Source organism: Oncorhynchus tshawytscha, linkage group LG09, assembly GCF_018296145.1.
Source record: "Oncorhynchus tshawytscha isolate Ot180627B linkage group LG09, Otsh_v2.0, whole genome shotgun sequence".
Lineage (NCBI taxonomy): Eukaryota > Metazoa > Chordata > Actinopteri > Salmoniformes > Salmonidae > Oncorhynchus > Oncorhynchus tshawytscha.
In genome coordinates this window covers 62,368,880-62,395,709 of record NC_056437.1, presented here as the reverse complement: position 1 = coordinate 62,395,709, position 26,830 = coordinate 62,368,880, and the positions used below count along the sequence as shown (strand labels likewise).

The window sequence follows — 26,830 nt, the reverse complement described above, 5'->3', positions numbered from 1 at the left end:
ACTAACGTTACACTCACATCTTCGAAATTACACTCAAATACATCCTCATGTGGCATAGGCCTGCCTACATGTGGACTAAATTGTTACAAAAGGAATTGATGAACAAGCGCGATCCTTGTTCGCAACATTTTTCAGAATTCCGTAAATTTCCCGAAATGTGGATGGATTAATCAAATGTCATGGACATAAATCAAATAATTACGGGGTAATTGTTATGTAAAACGAAAAGAAAACCTGGTATTCTCACCGAAAGTTATTTAGGCTACACCTGTAGGGTCCGGTGTGTGAGAGTTTGTGTTTGCCCGCTGCTGTTCTTTCTCCACGGAAAGAGTGTCGTCTCCGAACGTATTCGCTGTTGGTTAATCGAGGAGAGAGTGGTCGGATAGATGAACTGTTGAGAGCGACGTAGGTGAGCATAAGCGAATGGGTTAGGATAAAGGAGCACAGAGCGGGTTACGGGAGCACAGTGGGTTACGTAGAGTGGAATGGTTCTAGGGACAGTGACACGTCCAATGTTCGAGTAAAAAAAACACACACAACATAACATTGCCTCTACAAGCCTACAGTCATGTAGGTAAAGTTATATTGTACTATTTCCCAGTCGTTCTCAGATCCAGCTGGAAAAGAAGATAACTACTAATTTGGTGAAACTGACAGATAATGATGGCTGAACACCACAAAAATAGATGGTCTGACTCAATTCAACAAGATGTATTAATTGCATTTTTCCTGCACTTTAATACTAGGTGTTGAATTCAAATCCATTTAAAATAATGTTTGTCCCAGCTTCGTGTGGAAACTGTGGCAGCATTGCTTATTTGGATTTAAGTCAATTGTAAATACAAACTATAAACCCTGAAATTACTCTGAGACAGAATTCAGTAGGAAAAATGAATGAGAGTAATAAAAAGGGGTGCTAAAACAAAACCATGTTTTGGCTGGATAAAATTGATATCAAATCTATAATAGATAAGCTCCTGGGGGGAAACTAATATTTGTTTTTGGGCACTAAGATAATAATTTGATCCTGTCTACTTCCATATCTGTTTATTATTTCAATCTTGTTTATAGAGTACTTTTCTCAGTCATGGTTCTGTTTTCCATTCTTGGCTCTTGTTGTGTGCTATATTGGAGGAGACTACCAGATTCCATGACAGCTGGTCAATTTCTAGGTTGTTTTGTGAGCATCACCCAAGACAGTAATCATGACTTTGTCTTTAAGAGGAGCCGAAAAATGCCTGGGGAGGTATGAGGGAGGGGAAAGGATCTGGGAGGGGGTTGGATTGATGGGTGTCTTCCTGCACTGCAGAATATCTAGAATATGTGGCTTGTTGTACAAACAAAAACAATCTCTATAAAATATAGCAAACTGAAGAATGGAAATTAAGCTGTGGACAGCCTTCTAATACAATGACATTGCTTCTTGAATGGTTTGAAATTTGACTATTGTCCCAAGTCTATGTTTGATGTGAGACTCACAACATCTTCTAGAGAGCAAGAGTGCGCAACTCTGGTCCTGGAGCACTGCATTGGTCCCACACTGGATTCAAATGTTCAAATAATCATAGTCTTCAATTTGGACCATGATTATTTTTATCAGGTATATTTGCACTGAGCTGGAGCAAAATCGTGCAATGAATGCAGCCCTATGATACAGGAATAGCCCACCTATGCTCCACCAGAAGATAGAACCTGAGGCTAGAGGCTATTGCAGAATATTGCAGAATATGTGAATGTTATGGCCCAACCCCTAATGAAATGACAGCAGTCATCCAGGAAGTGCATATGGGCATTAAATACAGTGTGTGCAAATGTAGTAGGATTAGGGAGGTAAGGAAAAAAAATAGGCAATAGTGGCGAAATAATTACAATTTAGCATTAACACTGGAGCGATAGCTGTGCAGATGATGATGATGATGATGATGTGCAAGTAGAGATACTGAGGTGCAAAAGAGCAAAAATAAATAACAATATGGGGATGAGGTAGTTGGGTTGGCTATTTACAGATGGGCTGTGTACAGGTGCAGTGATCGGTAAGCTGCTCTGACAGCTGATGCTTAAATTTAGTGAGGGAGATAAACTCATTAAAACCTGTTTTTCAACCACTCCACAAATTTCTTGTTAACAAACTATAGTTTTGTCAAGTCGGTTAGGACATCTACTTTGTGCATGACACAAGTCCTTTTTCCAACAATTGTTTACAGACAGATTATTTCACTGTATCATAATTCCAGTGGGTCAGAAGTTTACAAATACTACGTTGACTGTGCCTATAAACAGCTTGAGAAATTCCAGAAAATGATGTCATGGCTTTAGAAGCTTCTGATTGGCATCATTTGAGTCAATTGGAGGTGTACCTGTGGATGTATTTCAAGGCATACCTTCAAACTCAGTGCCTCTTTGCTTGACATCATGGGAAAATCAAAAGAAATCAGCCAAGACATCAGAAAAACAATTGTAGGCCTCCACAAGTCTGGTTCATCCTTTGAAGCAATTTCCAAACACCTGAAGGTACATTCATCTGTAAAAACAATAGTACACAAGTATAAACACCATGGGACCATGCAGCCGCCATACCCCTCAGGAAGGAGACACCTTCTGTCTCCTAGAGATGGAAGTACTTTGGTGCTAAAAGTGCAAATCAATCCCAGAAGGTCCTTGTGAAGATGCTGGAGGAAACCGGTACAAAGTATCTATATCCACAGTAAAACGAGTCCTATATTGAAATAACCTGAAAGGTCGCTCAGCAAGGAAGAAGCCACTGCTCCAAAACCGCCATAAAAAACCCAGACTACGGTTTTTCAACTGCACATGGGGACAAAGATCGTACTTTTTGGAGAAATGTTGTCTGGTCTGATGAAACAACAGTAGAACTGTTTGGCCATAATGACCATTGTTATGTTTGGAGGGAAAAGGGGGAGGCTTGCAAGCCGAAGAACACCATCCCAACCGTGAAGCACGAGGGTGGCAGCATCATGTTTGTGGGGGTGCTGCAGGAGGGACTGGTGCACTTCAGAAAATAGATGGCATCACGGAGGCAGGAAAATTATGTGGATATATTGAAGCAACATTTCAAGACATCAGTCAAGTTAAATCTTGGTCACAAATGGGTCTTCCAAATTGACAATGACCCCAAGCATACTTCCAAAGTTGTAGCAAAATGGCTTAATGACAAAGTCAAGGTATTGGAGTGGCCATCACAAAGCCCTGACCTAAATCCTATAGAAAATGTGTGGGCAGAACCTAAAAAGCGTGTGCGAGCAAGGAGGCCTACAAACCTGACTCAGTTACACCAGCTCTGTCAGGAGGAAGGGGCCAACATTCACCCAACTTATTGTGGGAAGCTTGTGGAAGGCTACCCAAAACGTTTGACCCAAGTTAAACAATTTAAAGGCAAATTACCAAATACAAATTGAGTGTATGTAAACTTCTGACCCACTGGAAATGTGATGAAATAAATAAAAGCTGAAATAAATCATTCTCTCTAGTATTATTCTGACATCTCACATTCTTAAAATCAAGTGGTGATCCTAACTAACCTAAGACAGGGAATTTGTACTAGGATTAAATGTCAGGAATTGTGAAAAACTGAGTTTAAATGTATTTGGCTAAGGTGTATGTAATCTTCCGACTTCACCTGTAAGTCTCCAGGTTCAGTGATTTTTGCAATTTGTTCCAGTCATTGGCAGCAGAGAACTGGAAGGAAATGCGGCCAGAGGAGGAGTTGGCTTTGAGGATGACCAGTGAAATATACCTGCAGGAGTGCGTGATACGGGTGTGTGTTGCTATGGTAACCAGTGAGCTGAGATAAGGTTGGGTTTTACCTAGCAAAGACTTCTAGATGACCTGGAGCCAGTGGGTTTGGTGAAGAATATGAAGCGAGGGCCAGCCAACGAGAGCATACAGGTCACAGTGGTTGGTAATATATGGGGCTTTGGTGACAAAACGGATGGCACTGTGATAGACTACTTCCAAAAGCTGAGTAGAGTGTTGGAGGCTATTTTGTAAATGACATCGCCGAAGTCAAGGATCGGTAGGATAGTCCGTTTTACAAGGGTATGTTTAGCAGCATGAGTGAAGGAGGCTTTGTTGCGAAATGGGAAGCCAATTCTTGTAAATTTAGTTTTGGATTGGAGATGCTTAATGTGAGTCTGGAAGGAGAGTTTACAGTCTAACCAGACACCTAGGTATTTTCCACATATTCTAAGTCAGAACCGTCCAGAGTAGTGATGTTAGTCACGCAGGAAGGTGCGGGCAGCGATCGGTTGAAGAGCATGCATTTAGTTTTACTAGCATATAAGAGAAGTTGGAGGCCACGGAAGGAGTGTTGTATGGCATTGAAGCTTATCTGGAGGTTTGTTAACACAGTGTCCAAAGAAGGGCCAGAAGTATACAGAATGGTGTCGTCTGCGTAGAGGTGGATCAGAGAATCACCAGCAGCAAGAGTGACATCATTGATATATACAGAGAAGAGAGTCGGCCCGAGAATTGAACCCTATGGCACCCCCATAGAGACTGCCAGAGGTCCGGACAACATGCCCTCCGATTTTACACACTGAACTATATCCGAGAAGTAGTTGGTGAACCAGGCGAGGCAGTCATTTGAGAAACCATGGCTGTTGAGTTTGCCGATAAGAATGCGGTGATTGACAGCGTCAAAAGCCTTTGCCAGGTCGATGAAGACGGCTGCACAGTACTGTCTTTTATCGATTGCGGTTATGATATTGTTTAGGACCTTGAGCCTTGCTGAGGTGCACCCATGACCAGCTCGGAAACCAGATTGCATAGCGGAGAAGGTACAGTGGGATTCGAAATGGTCGGTAATCTGTATGTTAACTTGGATTTCGAAGATTTTAGAAAGGCAGGGCAGGATGGATATAGGTCTATAACAGTTTGGGTTGCAACAATTGTGGTGGATAATTTTAGAAAGTGAGGGTCCAGATTGTCTAACCCAGCTGATTTGTTGGGGTCCAGATTTTGCTGCTCTTTCAGAACATCAGGTATCTGAATTTGGGTGAAGGCAAAGCGGAAGGGTGGGGGAGGCTTGTGCAAGTTGCAGTGGGGGTGCAGAGCTGTTGGTCGGGGGGGTAAGGGTAGCCAGGTGGAAAGCATGGCCAGCTGTAGAAAAATGCTTATTGAAATTCTCGATTATTGTGGATTTATCAGTGGTGACAGTGTTTCCTAGTTTCAGTGCAGTGGACTGGGAGGAGGTGGGAGGAGGTGCTCTTATTCTCCATGGACTTTACAGTGCCTCAAAACTTTTTGTAATTTGCACTACACGATGCAAATTTCTGTTTCAAAAACTAGCCTTTTCTTTCCTGACTGACTGTGTATATTGGTTCCTAACTTCACCGAGGGGCGGCAGGGTAGCCTAGTGGTTAGAGCATTGGACTAGCAAGTTCAAACCCCCGTGCTGACAAGGTACAAATCTTTCGTTCTGGCCCTGAACAGGCAGTTAACCCACTTGTTCCTAGGCCGTCATTGAAAATAAGAATTTGTTCTTAACTGACTTGCCTAGTTAAATAAAGGTAAAATAAATAAATAAAAAACTTCCCTGAAAAGTTGCATACCGTGCTGGCTATTCGATTCTTATGCAGTTCGCCAAAGGATGTTTTTGTGCTGGTCAAGGGCAGTCAAGTCTGGAGTGAATCAAGGCCTACATTTGTTCTTAGTTATACATTTTTTGAATGGGTCATGCTTATTTAATTTGGTGAGGAATGCACTTTTAAAGAATAACCAGGCTATGAGGGTGCCCATGTTCACGGATTTAGGGTTGTACCTGGTAGGTTCCTTGATAATTTGTGTGAGATTGAGGGAATGTAGTTTAGATTGTAGGACGGCCGGGGTGTTAAGCATAACACAGTTTCAGTCACCTAACAGTACGAACTCTGAAGATAAGTTGGGGGCAATCTATTCACATATGGTGTCCAGTACAGAGCTGGGGGCTGAGGGGGGTCTATAACATGAGGCAACAGTGAGAGACTTTTTTTCTGGAAAGGTGGATTTTTAAAAGTAGAAGCTTGAACTGTTTGTGCACAGACCTGGATAGCATGACAGAACTCTGCAGACCCTCTCTGCAGTAGATTGCAACTCCCCTTTGGCAGTTCTATCTTTGTGGAAAATGTTGTAGTTGGGGATGGAAATTTCAGAATTTTTGGTGGCCTTCCTAAGCCAGGATTCAGAACTGGCTAGAACATCAGGGTTGGCGGAGTCTGCTAAAGCAATGAATAAAACAAACTTAGGGAGGAGGTTTCTAATGTTAACATGCATGAAACCAAGGCTTTTACAGTTACAGAAGTCAACAAATGATAGCACCTGGGGAATAGGTGTGGTACTGGGGGCTACAGGGCCTGGGTTAACCTCTACATCACCAGAGGAACAGAGGAGGAGTAGGATAAGGGTACGGCTAAAGCCTATAAGAACTGGTCGTCTAGTGCGTTCGGAACAGAGAGTAAAAGGAGTAGATTTCTGGGAGCGGAAAAATAGATTCAAGGCATAATGTACAAGGGTATGGTAGGATGTGAATACAGTGGAGCAGCACCTAGGCGCCTACAGCACCTAGGCGTTGAGTGACAATGAGAGAGGTTTTGTCTCTGGAGGCACCAGTTAAGCCAGGTGAGGTCTCCACATGTGTGGGGGGTGGGACAAAAGAGCTATCTAAGGCAAGTTGAGCGGGACTGAGGGCTCTACAGTGAAATAAACAATATGAACTAGCCGAGACAGCAGTAGACAAGGCATATTGACATTAGAGAGAGGCATAAAGCAATCACAGGTGTTGATCGGGAGAGCTAAGTCAACAATAGGTAAATGGCGATGAATGGGCAGAGCGGGTCAGTTAGGTAGTTTAAGGCTTGGGCCGACAGATAAACAAAATATGGTATCGTGTTATTGAAACAGTCCAGGGGCATCAGCTTTGTAGCCGAGTGATCGTAGGGTTCAATGAGCAGCAATAGGTGAGTCAGGGAGCCGTTCGGTAGTCACTACTACGCTAGGCAAGTGGGAGACATGGCGTTCAGAAAGCTAGCGTGCCCGGGCTAGCAGATGGGTCTTTGGCGACATCGCAACGGAAAAGCCTGTTGAGACCACATCGGGTGATTACGTCGGCAGACCAGTCGTGATGGATCGGCGGGACTCCGTGTCGACAATAAAGGATCTAGGCCAGTTGGCAAAAGAGGTATTGTAGCCCTAGAATTAGCTGGTATATGGGCCTTGCTCGAGGCAAGCTCAAGGCTAACTGGTGCTTGCTTCGGGACAGAGGCGTTAGTTAACTGTAGCCACTCGGTTGCAGCTAGCTAGCTGCGATGATCCGGTGTAATGATCCAGAGCGGCAGGAATCCGGTGATGTGGTAGAGAGAAGCAGTCCGACATGCTCTGGGAAGATATCATGCTGTGCAGACTGGCTTCTATTTTCCCAGCTAAAGCTGTCTGGTGTCCGAGCTAAAGATAAAGACCGCTAGCCATGGTTAACAAAGACTAATAGCTAGTAGCTAGTTAGCTGGCTAGCTCCTGATAGAGGTTCCAGTTATAAGGAATAAAAATAGCAGATCTGTACCACATTGGGTGAGGCGGGTTGCAGGAAAGTGTATTTAGTTCGTAGATAGGAAGTAAGATTAAAATATATACGAAAAAACTATACTGAACAAAAATATAAACAAAACATGCGACAAGAGTTACAGTTCATATAAGGAAATCAGTCAATTGAAATAAATTCATTAGGCAAAAATCTATGGATTTCACATGACTGGGAATACAGATATGCATATGTTGGTCACAGATACCTTAAAACAAAGGTAAGGGCGTGGATCAGAAAACCAGTCACTATCTGGTGTGACCACCATTTGCCTCATGCAGCGCGACACATCTCCTTCGCATAGAGTTAATCAGGCTTTTGATTGTGGCCTGCGGAATTTTGTTCCACTGCTCTTCAATGACTGTGCGAAGTTGCTGGATATTGTTGGGAACTGAAACACGCTGTCATGCACATCCATTCAGAGCATCCCAAACAAGCTCAATGGGTGACATGTCGGCTGAGTACACAGGCCATGGAAGAACTGGGCCAGCTTCCAGGAATTGTGTACCAATTCTTGCGACACGGGGCCGTGCATTATCAATGCTGAAACATGAGGTGATGGCGGCAGATGAATGGCACGACAATGGGCCTCAGGATCACGGTATCTCTGAATCGATAAAATGCAATTGTGTTTGTTGTCCATAGCTTATGCCTGCCCATACCATAACCCTACTGCCACCATGGGGCACTCTGTTAACAACGTTGTCATCAGCAAACCGCTCGCCCACACATTGCCATACACGTGGTCTACAGTTGTGAGACCAGTTGGACAGACTGACAATTTCTCTAAAAATGACAGAGAAATTAACATGACATTATCTGGAAACAGCTCTGGTGGACATTCCTGCAGTCAGCATGCCAATTGCATGCTCCTTCAAAACTTGATACATCTGTGGCATTCTGTTGTGTGACTAAACTGCACATTTTAGAGTTGCCTTTTATTGTCCCCAGCACCTGTGTAATGATCATGCTGTTTAATCAGCTTCTTTATATGCCACACTTGGGTGGGTGGATTATGGGGCGGCGGGGTAGCCTAGTGGTTAGAGCATTGGACTAGTAATCGAAAGGTTGCAAGTTCAAATCCCCGAGCTGACAAGGTACAAAATCTGTCATTCTGACCCCTGAACAGGCAGTTAACCCACTGTTCCTAGGCTGTCATTGAAAATAATAATATGTTCTTAACTGACTTGCCTAGTAAAATAATTAAATAAATATTGGCAAAGGAGAAATGTTCACAAACAGAGATGTAAAAATGTGTGCACAAAATTTGAGAGAAATAAGGTTTTTGTGCGTATGGAACATTTCTGGCATATTTTATATCAGCTCATAGAACATATTTTTGGTCAGTTTGAGTGTACAATAATAACAATCAATGTGGGTTACATTTTTACCATACCCGCATGGATGGTAATGGGGGGAAATTATATTGATGGTTTATTTCATTTTGAGTGCTGAAATTGTAGTCCTAAACGTGTCCGTGCAGGGCAATAAATGATTTACTGAAGATTATATTTTGGAGTGCTGTCCATTTAATTTCAAATTTTCTATAGACATGCAGCCCAGACAGAGGAATCACTAATTGTAATGTACAACCTAATCCACTTTATGTTTGTCGTGTACAAGTTAACTTCCTAATAAGCATACCGTTTTAGGATTTGAAACAATACAACATTACCATCTCAGCTGGGAAGTGAGTACTATTTAGACTAGAGATAAAAGGAGCTCTGAGCATGTTTGATTATTTTTTTTGAACAGACAATGTGCCTTGGGGATCTTTCAGTAAATTACATTTTTGCACTGTGCATTTGGAATTTGTTATTCACATCAACACTTAATGTTGCAAGAAAAGTAGAAAGCTCTCTCTGAGGGAAAGGGAGCTTTAAAAGGAGTAGAGCTTGTTTATATTTTCTTCTTAAGCCGTGAGGTCTCCCGAACATTCTCTGAGGGACATTGTAGGTGTTGAGGGTTTGTTAGTCTTTTTCTCACATTTAGAAGGGGTGACTTAACCTAGCCCGAAGCCCCTCCGATAAGGATACCATCAAGGAGATGAATGCTTTGTCAAGGCAAGTGCTCCTCATAATACAGTACATACCCTCTCAATCTGAAGGGCTTTGATCTCCTGGGCTCTCAATTAATCCCTTCAGTCCTCCGGACTGTTTAGCTTTTATAAGGGATGGTGGGTTAGGTTTAAAGGCAAAGGAGATGGACAGGCATCACTTTCTAGCCGCTTGCGAGGGTCAATTGATTTCCTATCGTTCGGAGCGGAGTCGGAGTGAACATTTCATAATGAGGAATTACATACTGTATCTGTCACGGCCGTTGCTGGAAGATAGACAGCTGTCCCTGATTGAGAACCATACCCTGCCAAAACAAAGTAATACAAAACATAGAAAATAGAACATAGAATGCCCACCCCACATCACACCCTGGCCTAACCAAATAGAGAAATAAAATGGTTTTCTAAGGTCAGGGCGTGACAGTACCCCCCCCACCCCCTTCGCTGGAGGCCCCGGACTGGAGGCCGTCGCTGGAGGCTTCGTGCCATGGATCATCACTGGAGGTTTCGTGCCATGGATCATTACTGGAGGCTTCGTGCCATGGATCATTACTGGAGGCTTCGTGCCATGGATCATCACTGGAGGCTTCGTGCCATGGATCATCACTGGAGGCTTCGTGCCATGGATCATCACTGGAGGCTTCTTGCCATGGATCATCACTGGAGGGGAGAGACACACAGGAGGACTGGCTCTCGGAGCAGGCACAGGACTCACCAGGCTGGGGAGACATACAGGAGGCTTAGTTCTGGGCGTAGGCACAGGACTCACCAGGGCCGCCCCCAGGAGGTAGGAGTAGGTAAAATCACATTGGCCACGCTGATCCTCAACACACGAGCCCCTGAGGGGTGCGTGCCCAGTCCCCTCCTGTACTCCCTGTTCACCCATGACTGCATGGCCAAGCACGACTCCAACACCATCATTAAGTTTGCCAATGACACAACAGTGATAAGCCTGATCACCGACAATGATGAGACAGCCTATAGGGAGGAGGTCAAAGACCTGGCAGTGTGGTGCAAGGATAACAACCTCTCTCTCAACGTGATCAACACAAAGGAGACAACAGGAAAAGGAGGGTCGAGCACAGCCCCCTTCTCATCGAGAAGGGGGCTGTGTTGCAATCTACTGCAAAGATAGCCTGCAGAGTTCTGTCCTACTATCCAGGTCTGTACCCAAACAATTTGAACTTCTACTTTTAAAAATCTCTCTAAAAACAAGTCTCTCACCGTTGCCGCCTGCTATAGACCACCCTCTGCCCCCAGCTGTGCTCTGGACACCATATGTGAACTGATTGCCCCCCATCTATCTTCAGAGTTCGTGCTGCTAGGCGACCTAAACTGGAACATGCTTAACACCCCAGCCATCCTACAATCTAAACTTGATGCCCTCAATCTCACACAATTTATCAATGAACCTACCAGGTACCTCCCCAAAGCCTTAAACACGGGCACCCTCATAGATATCATCCTAACCAACTTCCCCTCTAAATACACCTCTGCTGTCTTCAACCAAGATCTCAGCGATCACTGCCTCATTGCCTGCATCTGTAATGGGTCAGCGGTCAAACGACCTCCACTCATCACTGTAAAACGCTCCCTGAAACACTTCTGCGAGCAGGCCTTTCTAATCGACCTGGCCGGGGTATCCTGGAAGGATATTGATCTCATCCCGTCAGTAGAGGATGCCTGGATATTTTTTTAAATGCCTTCCTAACCATCTTAAATAAACATGCCCCATTCAAGAAATTTAGAACCAGGAACAGATATAGCCCTTGGTTCTCCCCAGACCTGACTGCCCTTAACCAACACAAAAACATCCTATGGCATTCTGCATTAGCATCGAACAGCCCCGTGATATGCAGCTGTTCAGGGAAGCTAGAAACCATTATACACAGGCAGTTAGAAAAGCCAAGGCTAGCTTTTTCAAGCAGAAATTTGCTTCCTGCAACACTAACTCAAAAAGTTCTGGGACACTGTAAAGTCCATGGAGAATAAGAACACCTCCTCCCAGCTGCCCACTGCACTGAAGATAGGAAACACTGTCACCACTGATAAATCCACCATAATTGAGAATTTCAATAAGCATTTTTCTACGGCTGGCCATGCTTTCCACCTGGCTACTCCTACCCCGGTCAACAGCACTGCACCCCCAACAGCAACTCGCCCAAGCCTTCCCCATTTCTCCTTCTCCCAAATCCATTCAGCTGATGTTCTGAAAGAGCTGCAAAATCTGGACCCCTACAAATCAGCCGGGCTAGACAATCTGGACCCTTTCTTTCTAAAATTATCTGCCGAAATTGTTGCCACCCCTATTCAACCTCTCTTTCGTGTCGTCTGAGATTCCCAAACATTGGAAAGCAGCTGCGGTCATCCCCCTCTTCAAAGGGGGGGACACTCTTGACCCAAACTACTACAGACCTATATCTATCCTACCGTGCCCTTTCTAAGGTCTTCGAAAGCCAAGTCAACAAACAGATTACCGACCATTTCGAATCTCACCATACCTTCTCTGCTATGCAATCTGGTTTCAGAGCTGGTCATGGGTGCACCTCAGCCACGCTCAAGGTCCTAAACGATATCTTAACCGCCATCGATAAGAAACATTACTGTGCAGCCGTATTCATTGATCTGGCCAAGGCTTTCGACTCTGTCAATCACCACATCCTCATCGGCAGACTCGACAGCCTTGGTTTCTCAAATGATTGCCTCGCCTGGTTCACCAACTACTTCTCTGATAGAGTTCAGTGTGTCAAATCGGAGGGTCTGCTGTCCGGACCTCTGGCAGTCTCTATGGGGGTGCCACAGGTTCAATTCTTGGACCGACTCTCTTCTCTGTATACATCAATGAGGTCGCTCTTGCTGCTGGTGAGTCTCTGATCCACCTCTACGCAGACGACACCATTCTGTATACGTCCGGCCCTTCTTTGGACACTGTGCTAACAACCCTCCAGGCAAGCTTCAATGCCATACAACTCTCCTTCCGTGGCCTCCAATTGCTCTTAAAGACAAGTAAAACTAAATGCATGCTCTTCAACCGATCGCTACCTGCACCTACCCGCCTGTCCAACATCACTACTCTGGACGGCTCTGACTTAGAATACGTGGACAACTACAAATACTTAGGTGTCTGGTTAGACTGTAAACTCTCCTTCCAGACCCATATCAAACATCTCCAATCCAAAGTTAAATCTAGAATTGGCTTCCTATTTCGCAACAAAGCATCCTTCACTCATGCTGCCAAACATAACCTTGTAAAACTGACCATCCTACCAACCCTCTACTTTGGCGATGTCATTTGCAAAATAGCCTCCAATATCCTACTCAACAAATTGGATGCAGTCTATCACAGTGCAATCCGTTTTGTCACCAAAGCCCCATATACTACCCACCATTGCGACCTGTACGCTCTCGTTGGCTGGCCCTCGCTTCATACTCGTCGCCAAACCCACTGGCTCCATGTCATCTACAAGACCCTGCTAGGTAAAGTCCCCCCTTATCTCAGCTCGCTGGTCACCATAGCATCTCCCACCTGTAGCACACGCTCCAGCAGGTATATCTCTCTAGTCACCCCCAAAACCAATTCTTTCTTTGGCCGCCTCTCCTTCCAGTTCTCTGCTGCCAATGACTGGAACGAACTACAAAAATCTCTGAAACTGGAAACACTTATCTCCCTCACTAGCTTTAAGCACCAACTGTCAGAGCAGCTCACAGATTACTGCACCTGTACATAGCCCACCTATAATTTAGCCCAAACAACTACCTCTTTCCCAACTGTATTTAATTTTTATTTATTTATTTATTTTGCTCCTTTGCACCCCATTATTTTTATTTCTACTTTGCACATTCTTCCATTGCAAAACTACCATTCCAGTGTTTTACTTGCTATATTGTATTTACTTTGCCACCATGGCCTTTTTTGCCTTTACCTCCCTTCTCACCTCATTTGCTCACATTGTATATAGACTTGTTTATACTGTATTATTGACTGTATGTTTGTTTTACTCCATGTGTAACTCTGTGTCGTTGTATCTGTCGAACTGCTTTGCTTTATCTTGGCCAGGTCACAATTGTAAATGAGAACTTGTTCTCAACTTGCCTACCTGGTTAAATAAAGGTAAAATAAAAAATAAATAAAAATAAATCGATGGGGCTGTTGTGGAGCAGGTTGAGAGCTTCAAGTTCCTTGGTGTCCACATCACCGACAAACTGTCATGGTCCAAACACACCAAGACAGTTGTGAAGAGGGCACGACAATGCCTATTCCCCCTCAAGAGACTGAACAGATTTGGCATGGGTCCTCAAATCCTCAAAAAGTTATACAGCTGCACCATCGAAAGCACTGGTTGCATCACCGCCTGGTGTGGCAACTGCTTGGCCTCAGACCACAAGGCACTACAGAGAGTAGTGCATACAGCCCAGTACATCACTGGGGCCAAGCTTCCTGCCATCCAGGACCCCTATACCAGGCGGTGTCAGAGGAAGGACCTAAAAATTGCCAAAGACTCCAGACACCCTAGTCATAGACTGTTCTCTCTGCTACCGGACAGCAAGCGGTACCGGAGCGCCAAGTCTAGGTCCAAAAGGCTTCTTAACAGCTTCTACTCCTGAACATCCAACCAAATGGCTACCCAGACTATTGCACCCCCCCCCATTTTTACACTGCTGCTACTTTCTGTTTATTATCTATGCATAGTCAGTTTACCTCTACCTACATGTACATATGCCCCCGCTCATTGGTTTTGTACCGGTACCCCCTGTAGTCTCATTAGAAAAATAATTAAAGAGCAACAAATACACTATTTTCAAAAAGAACATTGCTTAAATGCACTGAGATTGCATGGTGGGCATTCACACATGCAGTGACTCGTTATACTCTCGCAACAACAGATGGTGTGTTTCATGCCTATTGTGTGGGAGGTTAGGTTACAGTGCTGTAGATGCCTAGTTCTGTCTTTAAATCTAATTTGGGAAACACACACACACACAGGAAGAAAGAGGAGGGGGAAAGACACTGCTGAATTAATGAAGCAGTAGGTGTTGATAAAAACACTACATTTGTACTGCAACGGGAAGGACATTGAAGTTTGGCCCCATCGTCAGCCCCAGCACAACCTGTGAGGTGGCAGACTCTCCTTGCTACTTTAAGGTGACAATGTCCCCATCCCATCTTTCTTATGACAAGCAGAATATAAAACATAAGATCTCCCTGTTATATCTCAGCATTTCACATTTTCTGTATGGGGCTTCTCTCGCAGGGCTCCACTCATGCTGCTCCCTTTGTTTTGATGGCACCTCAGGTTTCAGCCATAAACGCCCTTTTTATGAGATATGAGTAGAGACTCAGGAAAATAGCATAAAGATGAAGTTCCCCTGGCAGTATCAGATGCTTGATTGATAAAATCTTTGTGCAGCAGGGCCCCTCACTGTCGCTGAGCTTCTTACAGGGGTGAAGAGGTGAGCTGGAAACATCCATCACTGATTTCCAGACACTCCTGCTGGCCAAAAATAATCAGATGGCACCTGAATCAACAGCTCTGAGTTTTCAGATCCATAACTCATCATCTGCTGAATGGGTGTGTGTGTCAGTGTGTGTGTGAGAGACTTTGATATCCTTATATGAATCTATTCATGTAATGCCTGTTTAGAAATACAATAAGAGACATTGGGTTGTTTTAACAAATGTACAGTATATTAAAGGCTCATCTTGGTCCGTGTCTGTTCCGGACGACTGTGTGATCACGCTCTCTGTAGCCGACATGAGTAAGACCATTAAACAGGTCAACATTCACAAGGCCAGACGGATTACCAGGACGTGTGCTGACCAACTGGCAGGTGTCTTCACTGACATTTTCACATGTCCCCATTGAGTCTGTAATACCAACATGTTTCAAACAGACCATATTCCCTGTGCCCAAGAACACTAAGGCAACCTGCCTAAATGACTACAGACCCGTAGCACTCACGTCCTTAGCCATGAAGTGCTTTGAAAGGCTGGTAATGGCTTACATCAACACCATTATCCCAGAAGCCCTAGAACAGTGGTTCTTAACCTTGTTGGAGGTACTGAACCCCACCAGTTTCATATGCGCATTCACCGAACCCTTCTTAATTGGAAAAATAAAATATGATTTTTTCAAATTCAAAACAAAATATTTTACTGGTGCACAAAATGAACCGTGCATCAACATCACTGTGTTCAAAGAACAAAATCATCAAAACATGATTTTCACACAAAAACAAAAACATAATAATGAATATTTACTGCAAATCAGTGTGACTTCTGCTGTTGCCTTTCAGAGACCAGTTCAGAAATGCGCGGCTTCACCTTGGCAAGTGCCACTCTCATGTCATTTTCGCAACAAAGTTTGTTACTTTTTTTCGTTTTTATGTCCAGCATCCTCGAAAAGGATTGCTGGCAAAGATATGTTGTAACAAACGGTATGAAAATCTCCAGAGCTTTCTTAGCAATAACAGGGTACGTTACCATTTGTTGACACCAAAACGTTGAAAGCTTTGTTGTTCTGAAGAGTTGCTGTTGAACCTGGCTCTGCTGAATTTCAATGATTTCATCGAGGTATTCATCATTGACATCTGTTGTCTCAACACTAAACGTGAACGGCTGTCTCACCCATGCTGGATATGACTCTCTTGTAGGGAAGTATCCGTCGAGAGACTTTGCAAGCTTGCGTGGCAATTGCGTGGCAATTGCTTGCTTCAGTTCCGCGGGTACAGAAATGTCTCAGATTCCAGATACATCTTCGATCTTACTTACACAGTCGTCCAGCAGGGCAAAGTTTGCGAAGTTATCGTTCTCTGTTCGTTGTTTCCATAACGGTAGCTTTTTTTGAAAAGCCTTCAGGTTTTCCTCCGCTTCGATGATGTTGACTCCACCGCCCTGCATCTTTTGATTGAGATGATTGAGAGCTGCGAAGATATCAGCCATGTACGCTAAAATGAGAATGAACTCAGAATTTTTGTAGCAATCTGCATGACAATGTTGGTGCTCTTGCAAAAACAGGGCTAATTACACACGCACGGCAAAAACACGACGCAGCACCTGTCCCCGGGATAACCACCGAACGTTAGAATGGTACAGAAGTACCTCGAATTCAGAGCCCATTTCTTTACACAGCTCACTGAAGATGCGGTGCCTCAGAGCACTAGTTCGCACATAGTTCACGCATTCCACTACAATTTGTAATACTTCTGCCAGTTTTGGAGGCAAGGTTTTTGTTGCCAACGCATGCCTGTGCAGAATACAATGCGTAACAATGATGTGTGGTGCATCGGCTTTCACTAGCGCACCAAAACCAGACTTTCTTCCCAGCATGACTGGAGCTCCGTCCGAACAAACTGCAGAAACCATATCCCACGAAAGATTGTTGTCTTTGAAGAAGTCATCCACAAGTTTCTTCACATCGGCTGCCTTAGTTACTTACAAAATAAAAAATCTTCCTTTATCACGTCGTCTTTCACATAGCGCATGAATACAGCAAGCTGGCTTAGATTGGAAACGTCTGTGGTCTCGTCGAGTTGAAGGCCGAATTTTGCCAGGCTTGAAATCAGATCTGCAACTACTTGAGCCAAGATGTCTTTGCTCATGTCCTCTATTCTGTCGCTGATGGTCTCATTTGAAAGAGGAATTTGGGATAACTTAACTTCAGCCTCTTTTCCCATGATATTCGCCATCTTCAACACAGCTGGTTTTATGAGTGTTTCACCAATGGTGTGTGGTTTGCCCTGCTTTGCGATCAGGTAAGCAACTTCGTACGATGCTGTGAGGATCAGTTTGTTGATAGGTACAAAGCCGAGAACAGGCAGAGTAGCCTTTTCATTGAATCTGGCTCTCTTCACCTTGAATTCAGCGAGCGTTGTGTTCTTGTATTTCCATCTCCATTCAGCTTAAGGAAGTGTTCTCTTAGTTTTGCCGGTGCTAGATAGAATTGCTCAACTTGGCATTGCAAATCATGCAGTTAGGACGCTGACTCCCATCACGTTCCGTTATACATGTGAATCCATATTGTACATATTCGTCCGACCACTTTCTTTTTTTGCTCGACATAGTAAGTATGAAGGGATTAAAATATTAAGAAAGAAATCACAAGACGTACCATCACGACAGTCACAAGTCGACTACTGATCGCACCAAATTCCCTGCAGCATAGATAGGCCAAGCGATGTAGCGTGATCACCTGCAGCCAATGATGGCCAAGCGGGGCGTGTCATCACGAATCATATGAACCCCTGAGACCGATCGAACCCAGGTTAAGAACCACTGCCCTAGACCCACTCCAATTTGCATACCGCCCAAACAGATCCACAGATGATGCAATTTCTATTGCACTCCACACTGTTCTTTCCCACCTGGACAAAAGGAACACCTACGTGATAATGCTGTTCATTGACTGCAGCTCAGCGTTCAACACCATAGTACCCTCAAAGCTCATCACTAAGCTAAGGATCCTGGGACTAAACACCTCCCTCTGCAACTGGATCCTGGACTTCCTGATGGGCCGCACCCAGTTGGTGAGGGTAGGTAGCAACACATCTGCCACGCTGATCCTCAACCCTGGAGCCCCTCATGGGTGTGTGCTCAGTCCCCTCCTCCTACTCCCTGTTCACCCACGACTGCGTAGCCAGGTACGACTCCAATACCATCTTTAAGTTTGTAGATGACAACAGTGGTAGGCCTGATCACCGACAACGACAAGACAGCCTATCAGGAAGTCATAGACCTGGTCGAGTGGTGCAAGAATAACAACCTATCCCTCAACGTATCCAAGACTAAGGAGATGATTGTGCTCATCGACGGGGCTGTAGTGGAGCAGGTTGAGAGTGTCCACATCACCAACAAACTGGAATGGTCCAAACACACCAAGACAGTCGTAAAGAGGGCACGACAATGCCTCAGGAAAGTAAAAAGATTTGTCATGGGTCCTCAGATCCTCAAAAGTTACACCGCTGCAACATCGAGAGCATCCTGAATGTTTGCATCACTGCCTGGTGCGGCAACTGCTCGGCCTCCGACCACAAGGCACTGCAGAGGGTAGTGTGTAAGGCCCAGTACATCACTGGGGCTAAGCTGCCTGCCATCAAGGACCTCTACACCAGGCAGTGTCAGAGGAAGGCCCTAAAAATTGTCAAGACCCCACCCACCCCAGTCATAGACTGTTCCCTCTACTACCGCATGGCAAGCGATTCCGGAGCGCCAAGTCTAGGAACAAAAGGCTTTTACTCCCAAGTCATAAGACTCCTGAACAGGTAATTAAATGGCTTCCCGGACTATTTGCATTGTGTGTGTGTGTGTGTGTCCCTCTTTACACTGCTGCTACACTCTGTTTATCATATGTGCATAATGTGTGCTTTAATATGTGCTTTAACCATACCTACATGTACATACCTCAATTAGCCCGACTAACCGGCGCCTGTATATAGCCTCGCTTTTGTTATAGCCTCACTACTGTATATAGCCTCGCTACTGTTATTATTCACTGTCTTTTTACTGTTTGTTTTTTATTTCTTTACTTATCCATTGTTCACCCTAATACCTATTTTTTTACTTAAAAGTTGCACTGTTCGTTAGGGCCAGTAAGTAAGCGTTTCACTGTAAGGTCTAAACCTGTTGTATTCGGCGCACGTGACAAATAAACTTTGATTTGATCTGACCAAGGACAGAGTTCACTTGTTGTGTCCATACTGATGGTGTGTTTCACCTCTGCGAAATTCATAATAAATTAGAAGGCACAACCATGTGAGGGCAAAGATCAAAAAGAGAACTTCTGTACTGGACATCCTTGGTGGTAAAGCAAAGAGCCGGGTCCAGGTGTTATTTTAAGGAGTCTAAAGTGAAATTGAAACCAATTACCCTATACAAGCTATCAATTTTTCTAATAATTTGGTGGTTTTTCTCTTCTCTATCCGTCTTGCTCACATACGCTTCTCTTCACCCATCTCATATTGCAGCATTTTTTCACAGAATCTTCTTGTGTGCCATCTCAAACTCTTTGAAGTTTATCACAGACATTAACACTCCTCAGAAAATCAAGTAATTTGCCCTTTGTGTTGTAAACTTTAATGGGTTACAGAGTTAATGTCGACAGTTAATTCATTGAGCTGTATCTAAAGATATTTTCTTTACAATTATTTACGTATGTAATTGTATTAGAATTCGTGTGTTTGAGATTGAGAGAATTTACACACATATTTGTGTTGTATTGGATTACGCTTTTGACTGCAAGTTCCAGAATGCCTTGCGACAGGTAGTAGAGGGAGAACGCGCCAGTTATGGACAAGTGACAAGTAATTATCCTGACTTTCGCTAGCAACTTTCTTTTCTTGTTTTGTAGAAGTTGTTAAATGTAACGTGAACAAGTAGTATTACTAAAATAAGCTTTCATTTCAAACCCGACGTCCCGAGTCATTACTTTGAAGATAGTTATTCTATACTTTTTTCAAATCACTCTGTCTTTGGTATGCTCGAAATCTTCTTCATTTTAGCATTTAATGATGTCACGAAACCGGTCACTCTGCGGCTTGTTTGACAATTTGACAAATGTTTAACTCCGAACCACATAGAAAGATTATTCCAGATTTTTATCCAGATTATGAGAAGAAAAAAATGACAAACTCAATGTCCAGCATACATGTTTCTTTGTCCACATTGTACCCACTACAGCTATCAGCTGTTGGGCCGGCATGTCCCTACTGCCCTAAAGGAAAGAAAGGAGACCACATCTGAATTATTGCATTATTCAGTTCTGTGTGTACACGAGGAGTGCCTTTCAAAATGTACCAGTGCCACAAAGACCTAAAATATATACACTACCAGTCAAAAGTTTTAGAACACCTACTCATTCAAGGGTTTTTCTATATTCTTACTATTTTCTACATTGTATAATAATCGTGAAGACATCAAAACTATGAAATAAGTGAACTTTTTTTGGTTACTTATGTAACGAAAATAAACTAAACAATTAAAAATATATTTTATATTTGAGATACTTTAAATAGCCAACCTGATGACAGTTTTGCACACTCTTGGCATTCTCTCAAACAGTTTCACCTGGAATGCTTTTCCAACAGCCTTGAAGGAGTTCCCACATATGCTGAGCACTTGTAGGCTGTTTTTGCCTATGCCATGCTATGCCATGGTAGTCACTGCTAGACTGCTAGCTACCTTCAGCAGCGTAAATGTCACTGGTGTAGAGAGGAGTAGGCAGGAGGCATTCACAGAACTACTGAATTTATTTAAGCACCCTTGATCAAAGCGGAACGAAACCCAAACACTATTGTGCTTGAAATATATTTTCATAAACAAAAGGCACAGGGCGAACCCCAAAGTACAAAATATAAAGTACTCAGGAAATTGTAGTAGAGATTCCTCTCAGGAAAACAAGTAACATGTACAATGACCGACAAAGACAAATGGCAGAGGGAGTATAGAAGGCCGGCGATGCCGAACGTCTGAGCTGGACAGGAGGGGGATTCAAAGCGAAGGCTGGTGTGACAGGAAAACATTTTTGTTCGTTCATTTTATCTTAGACTAATGTTAGCTAAAGTAAGCAATATAATGGTCGATATAGCTAACTCACTCTGTTTGTGTGTTGGTAGCAAGTTGGTTCTTAACTGCCTAGCAATCTTGCTGCCAATTTAGTGACGCTAGCTAACTAGGCTCTTAAACGATGCAGAATGATAATTATTTTCCTGACACTGGCCATAGACCCATACAAGATTACTTTGAATATAGCCAAAGGGAGCGTGATAAGATCATTATTTCGGAGTCCCTTTTTGACATACCGATGGTAAAGTCTACTTCTGGAGAAACCCTGACAAAAGAGGTCCTGCTCCCCAAAAGAGGTCCTGCTCAAGCTTGGCTTGAGTTACAATCCGATACGTCAGTCCTTATTTACTAGAGATTTACTATGCAATCTGATAAACGTCAAATCAGTTTTCTTGATCTTCTGATCTTGTGTGAAGATAATGTTCTATACACTGATCTTTACAGGAAGCCTACTGATCATAACAGTTTGTTGAGGGTTGATAGTTGTCACCCACTTCCCTTGAAAAATAGTTTGCCCTACAGCCAATTCTGTCGAATCAAAAGAATTTGCAAAAAACAATCCGATTTCGACAGAAATATGGCTGAAACGCAAAGAAAGTTCAAGGAGAGGGGCTACAAGAATAATAATGCCATTGAGAAAATTCAAAACAAAACATGACCTTTCTAAAGTTCAGTCTCGCAAAAAGACGCATTCTTGCGTTCTAACTACCCGCTATTCAAAGTGCTCTGAACAAATTAAGGGAATTGTTCACAAACATTGGCACATCCTAAAATCCGATGATAGTGTCGGTAATGTGTTTTCGGACCTTCCCTTGGTCGTATTCTCGCGGGGCAGAAATCTCAGAGACCAATTGGTAAACTCTGATTCACCACCCCAAGATATTCCTGAAAAACGTCTATTTGCGCCCCTACTGGATGGAAATTACAAATGTAATGGCTGTGCTCAATGCAATGGCACTTATAAATGTAGATCCTTCAAACACCCACAAACAGGGAAATCAATCCCAATAAAAGGTGTTATTACGTGCTCCACAAAGGCAGTTATTTATCTTATAACTTGTCCTTGTGGTAAAAATGATGTAGGTAAAACAAAGCGTGAATTAAAAGTATCTCAGAGCATCGTAGCACCATTAGGTATAAAAACTTTACTTATCCAGTTGCGGCCCACTTCTTGGAGGCAGGCCACTTGATTTCGTCTCTGCGTTATATTGGCATCGAACATGTCACCCTCCCTAGGAGAGGGGGTGACCTTGATAATTTATTGTTAACGAGAGGCTGCTTGGATCTTTAATTTAAAGACCCTTGTGCCCTTCGGTCTCAACGTAGACTTTGATCTGAAGCCATTCTTGTGATTATTGTGACTTTGTCATTGTAATTGTTTGTAAGCTTGTGTAGTCAAATTAATCTATGATCATATGCTATCCATTTGTTGTTTGTATGCTGTTCTTTGTATGACATTTTAATATTTGATTATTAACCAATGATATTAGGCCACTCTTGGCCATGATTACAGACACCTGTGTCTTTTGACACTATATAAACGAGTCATCCCGCAGTGTTTGTGATTATACCCTTGATGAAGACAGCTTGGCTGTCGAAACGTTGGCAATTACATTTCTGCATCTGAGCTCCTAGAGTGTGCGGCTCTCTTTTATTTTCAAGTTTTCTACTCCGCTAGCCAGCACCTCGTCTTAATAGGTGTGCGTTTCTTTTTCTTCTAGCTAGGTAACAGCAAGCTGACAATATTGACATCTCCATGTTAGGTGTGCTAAGCTAGCCAGTCTAGTAACGTAAACTCACTCACTTTTGTACATTGCCTTGGTCCGTACAATTGACCGTATTTTAGTGCCCGAAAAATGTAATACTTCCAGATCAACTGTAATGTCAATACCATTGTAAAGCACAATTTCTCCCCTTTCCAACAGAATCAATTACATGACCTAAACGCTGCCCGTTTCTGTATAATTCAAGCAGGCAATGAGCCCCGTCGGGTATTTTTAAAAATGGCGGGTGGGGAAGCGAAACTAAAGCGTGATAGTGAGAAGGAGAGATGTCGTGTGGGAAAATAGCTTTTTTTCACTCGATCTGTCCAACGTATCACCTTATCGCCTCTAAAATGTAAATTAAACATTATAAATAGTTTATATAATGTGTGATTACATACCTATTTGAAGGTTTGTGTTGAATTTGAATTGGGTTTTTAGGACGGCGCTAAAGTGATATTCAGAAGTAAACAGTTTTTTTGAGAGTTGTGATCGCTTGCAGTGACGACGCAAAATATGACTAGGTATTCCCCCGTTACCCCCATCACTGTCCATTTCTTGTTTTTAAACGATGAGAGAAGTGCTATACCTGGTGGAGAGAGATTGTAAAACAGAAATAGTTGCTTTATGCCTGCTGTACGCTACGGCATGACACGTCACGATGTAACGGAGGGTCAGTTTTTTTCAACTTTTCTCCAATACTATAGAGCCATTACAATGTTGATCAACGCTTGAATAGAAACGTAGTTCATACCCCAGATTTTGAAGTCAACACAGTCATTACAGTCCCATTAGTTTTCTTTACAGCCTTGTTTGAATGTCGCGGTTGCGCACATTTGTATGGAATGGGGTGAGTTTACATTAGGCATCAATACAATTAGTGGGGTGGTTCAAATGTGAATTGTTGTGTATTTTGTTGTAGGTGGTACAGAATCTGATTCCACCAGCATGTGCTTCCAACCCCTAGCTCTGCACAAGTTGATGGTAAGTTGGCAAACATATTCACAAGCTGATGGCTAAAATAGCTAAATTTACAGTAGGTATGGCATAAACATGAACTATGTGGTGTTTGTTTGGAATTGTCTTACAGATGGTTAGAGGTAGCCTGGTGACCACAGAGTACTTTCCAGACCATGTAATCAATTTAGTCTAACCCATTTCTCTTTTTAGCCTTTCTCTTTGTAAAACTCAGGTTATCTGGAGTCCTTCCAACGTGCCCTGCTCAAAAATACCCCAAAGCAGCTGCATTTTGTTTACACAAGCATGAAGGAGGGGACACACCTTGCGGCTATGGAGCACAACAATATTGTGGGACAGAAACCAGCAAGGGACACTGAATGGTATAAAATCAAGACTACAACAATAATCACAACCACCTCATTCTTCTCTCTGCAGATTCTGAAAACAGAATACAGACATGCCTACAAAAATCCCCTGCCAAGGGCTACTATTGACAAAAATGATCTGTAAAGGTCAGTGGGCTGGGTTGTGCTTAGAGACAGTAAATGTATTGTGTACGAGAGCGATTGAGAAGTGTCACTTCGCAATCTCCCCTACTGACGTCTGAAGACTTTTCAGCCCTTCTGCAGCCACCAGCCCATTCACTTCGTTGACTGATCTTTCCTCTCAAAAGCTTTACCCACAAAACATGTAAAATGCAAACACCACAACCACGTCTTTCCAGTACCAGCCAATCTTCTGCAAGAGGTCCAAACAGCTAGTGGTTAAGAAGGTCTACGAACCCTACACCACTTCCTGCAGAGTCTTATCCAGCTGGCCATACACTGCAGACAGGACAAGACCATTTGCCACAAGCAAAGAGCAGCTTTCCCAGCCCGCCATGGCAAACACCATTGCCAGTGTACTGCAACCGGATAAAGGACAGTGTGGCTCATCACAAGACCATGTAGAATCACCGTTAAATAAATATGGATATTTTCTATCAATCTTTGAAATTTGTCTGCCTTTATGGATTCACAGAATACATTTATATAAGCTGTACAGGCCTCTGTAGCGTCAAACAGACATTCAGATACAGTGCATTCGGAAAGTATTCAGACCCCTTGACCTTTTACACATTTTGTTATGTTACAGCTTTATTCTAAAATGGATTAAATAAAACATTTTCCTCATCAATCTACACACAATAGCCATAATGACGGAGCGAAACAGGTTTTTAGAAATGTTTGCTAATTTAGAAAATATATATATTATAATAATACCTTATTTACATAAGAATTCATACCCTTTGCCATGAGCATCGAAATTGAGCTCAGGTCCATCCTGTTTCCATTGATGTTTCTACATCTTGATTGGAGTCCACCTGTGGTAAATTCAATTGATTGGACATGATTTGGAAAGCCACACACCTGTATATATAAGGTTCCACAGTTGAAAGTGCATGTCAGAGCAAAAACCAAGCCATGAGGTCGAAGGAATTGTCCGTAGAGCTCAGAGACAGTATTGTGTCGAGGCACAGATCTGGGGAAGGGTACCAAAACATCCTTGGGCCGGCAGCGTAGCCTAGTGTTTAGAGCGTTGGACTAGTAACTGGAAGGTTGCGAGTTCAAACCCCCGAGCTGACAAGGTACAAATCTGTCGTTCTGCCTCTGAACAGGCAGTTAACCCATTGTTCCCAGGCTGTCATTGAAAATAAGAATGTGTTCTTAACTGACTTGCCTGGTTAAATAAAGGTAAAATAAATAAATAAAAATCCTTAAATGGAAGAAGTTTGGAACCACCAAGACTCATCTTAGAGCTGGCCGCCCAGCCAAACTGAGCCATCGGGAGGTGACCAAGAACCCGATGGTCACTCTGAAAGAGCTCCAGAGTTCCTCTGTAGAGATGGGGGAACCTTCCAGAAGGACAACCATCTCTGCAGCACTCCACCAATCAGGCCTTTATGGTAGGTTGGCCAGACGGAAGGCACTCTGTAAAAGGCACATGACAGCCAGCTTGGAGTTTTCCAAAAGGCACCTAAAGACTCTGACCATGAGAAGATTGACAAGATGACAAGATTCTCTGGTCTGATGAAACCAAATTTGTAACACATTATATGTTGCAATTCATAACGTATTGTACAAATTGCAATGATGTTACAATGAAACAGTCAGAGGTCACCAAGTGCAACACAGCTTCAGCGTGTAAATCAGCTAGTAATGTGTTGGCATCGAGTAATTGTCACTGGCCCCCTCCCAGTTAGGGGGAGTGATGAGCTCCACAGCAGTCTCACAACTCAATCGCTGGTTGAAAACTGTTTTCTGCCCCTCTCAAAAGATAGAATTTGTAGACTCACCCACAAACAGGACCAAGCCTGGCCTGTTGAGGAGTGACGGACTCCATCCTAGCTGGAGGGGTGCTCTCATCTTATCGACGAACATAGACAGGGCTCTAGCTCCACAATGAGATAGGGTGCACGCATCCCGCAAAGGTGGAGTTGTTGCTAACATTTATGATAGCAAATTTCAATTTACAAAAAAAACCTGCGTTTTCATCTTTTGAGCTTTAGTCATGAAATCTATGCAGCCTACTCAATCACTATTTATTGCATTGTTTACAGGCCTCCTGGGCCATATACAGCTTTCCTCACTGAGTTCCCTGAATTCCTATCGGACCTTGTAGTCATTGTAGATAATATTCATATTTTTGGTGACTTTAATATTCACATAGAAAAGTCCACAGACCCACTCCAAAAGAATTTCGGAGACATTATCAACTCAGTGGGTTTTGTGCAAAATGTCTCCGGACCTACTCACTGCCACAGTCATACTCTGGACCTAGTTTTGTCCCCGTGGAATAAATGTTGTGGATCTTAATGTTTTTCCTCATAATCCTGGACTATCGGACCACCATTTTATTACGTTTGCAATCGCAACAAATAATCT

At 43.3% G+C, this 26,830-nt stretch overlaps 1 protein-coding gene and 1 long non-coding RNA gene across 2 annotated transcripts in view; one reads left to right on the top strand and one right to left on the bottom strand.

Annotated features, from left to right (window-relative positions):
• The window catches only part of LOC112246460 (GDNF family receptor alpha-4-like), a 106,077-nt gene extending 105,725 nt beyond the window's left edge, over positions 1–352 (bottom strand). Inside the window, exon 1 of the mRNA XM_024414778.2 lies at positions 248–352. The gene's annotated coding sequence lies outside the window, so the exon portion shown is untranslated. The remainder of the gene's footprint in view (positions 1–247) is intronic.
• On the top strand, positions 326–24,857 carry LOC112246461. The gene is made up of 3 exons (XR_002952926.2): positions 326–409; positions 23,869–23,930; positions 24,117–24,857. It is a non-coding gene; the product is annotated as an uncharacterized LOC112246461 (long non-coding RNA).
• The last annotated feature ends 1,973 nt before the right edge of the window (positions 24,858–26,830 follow it).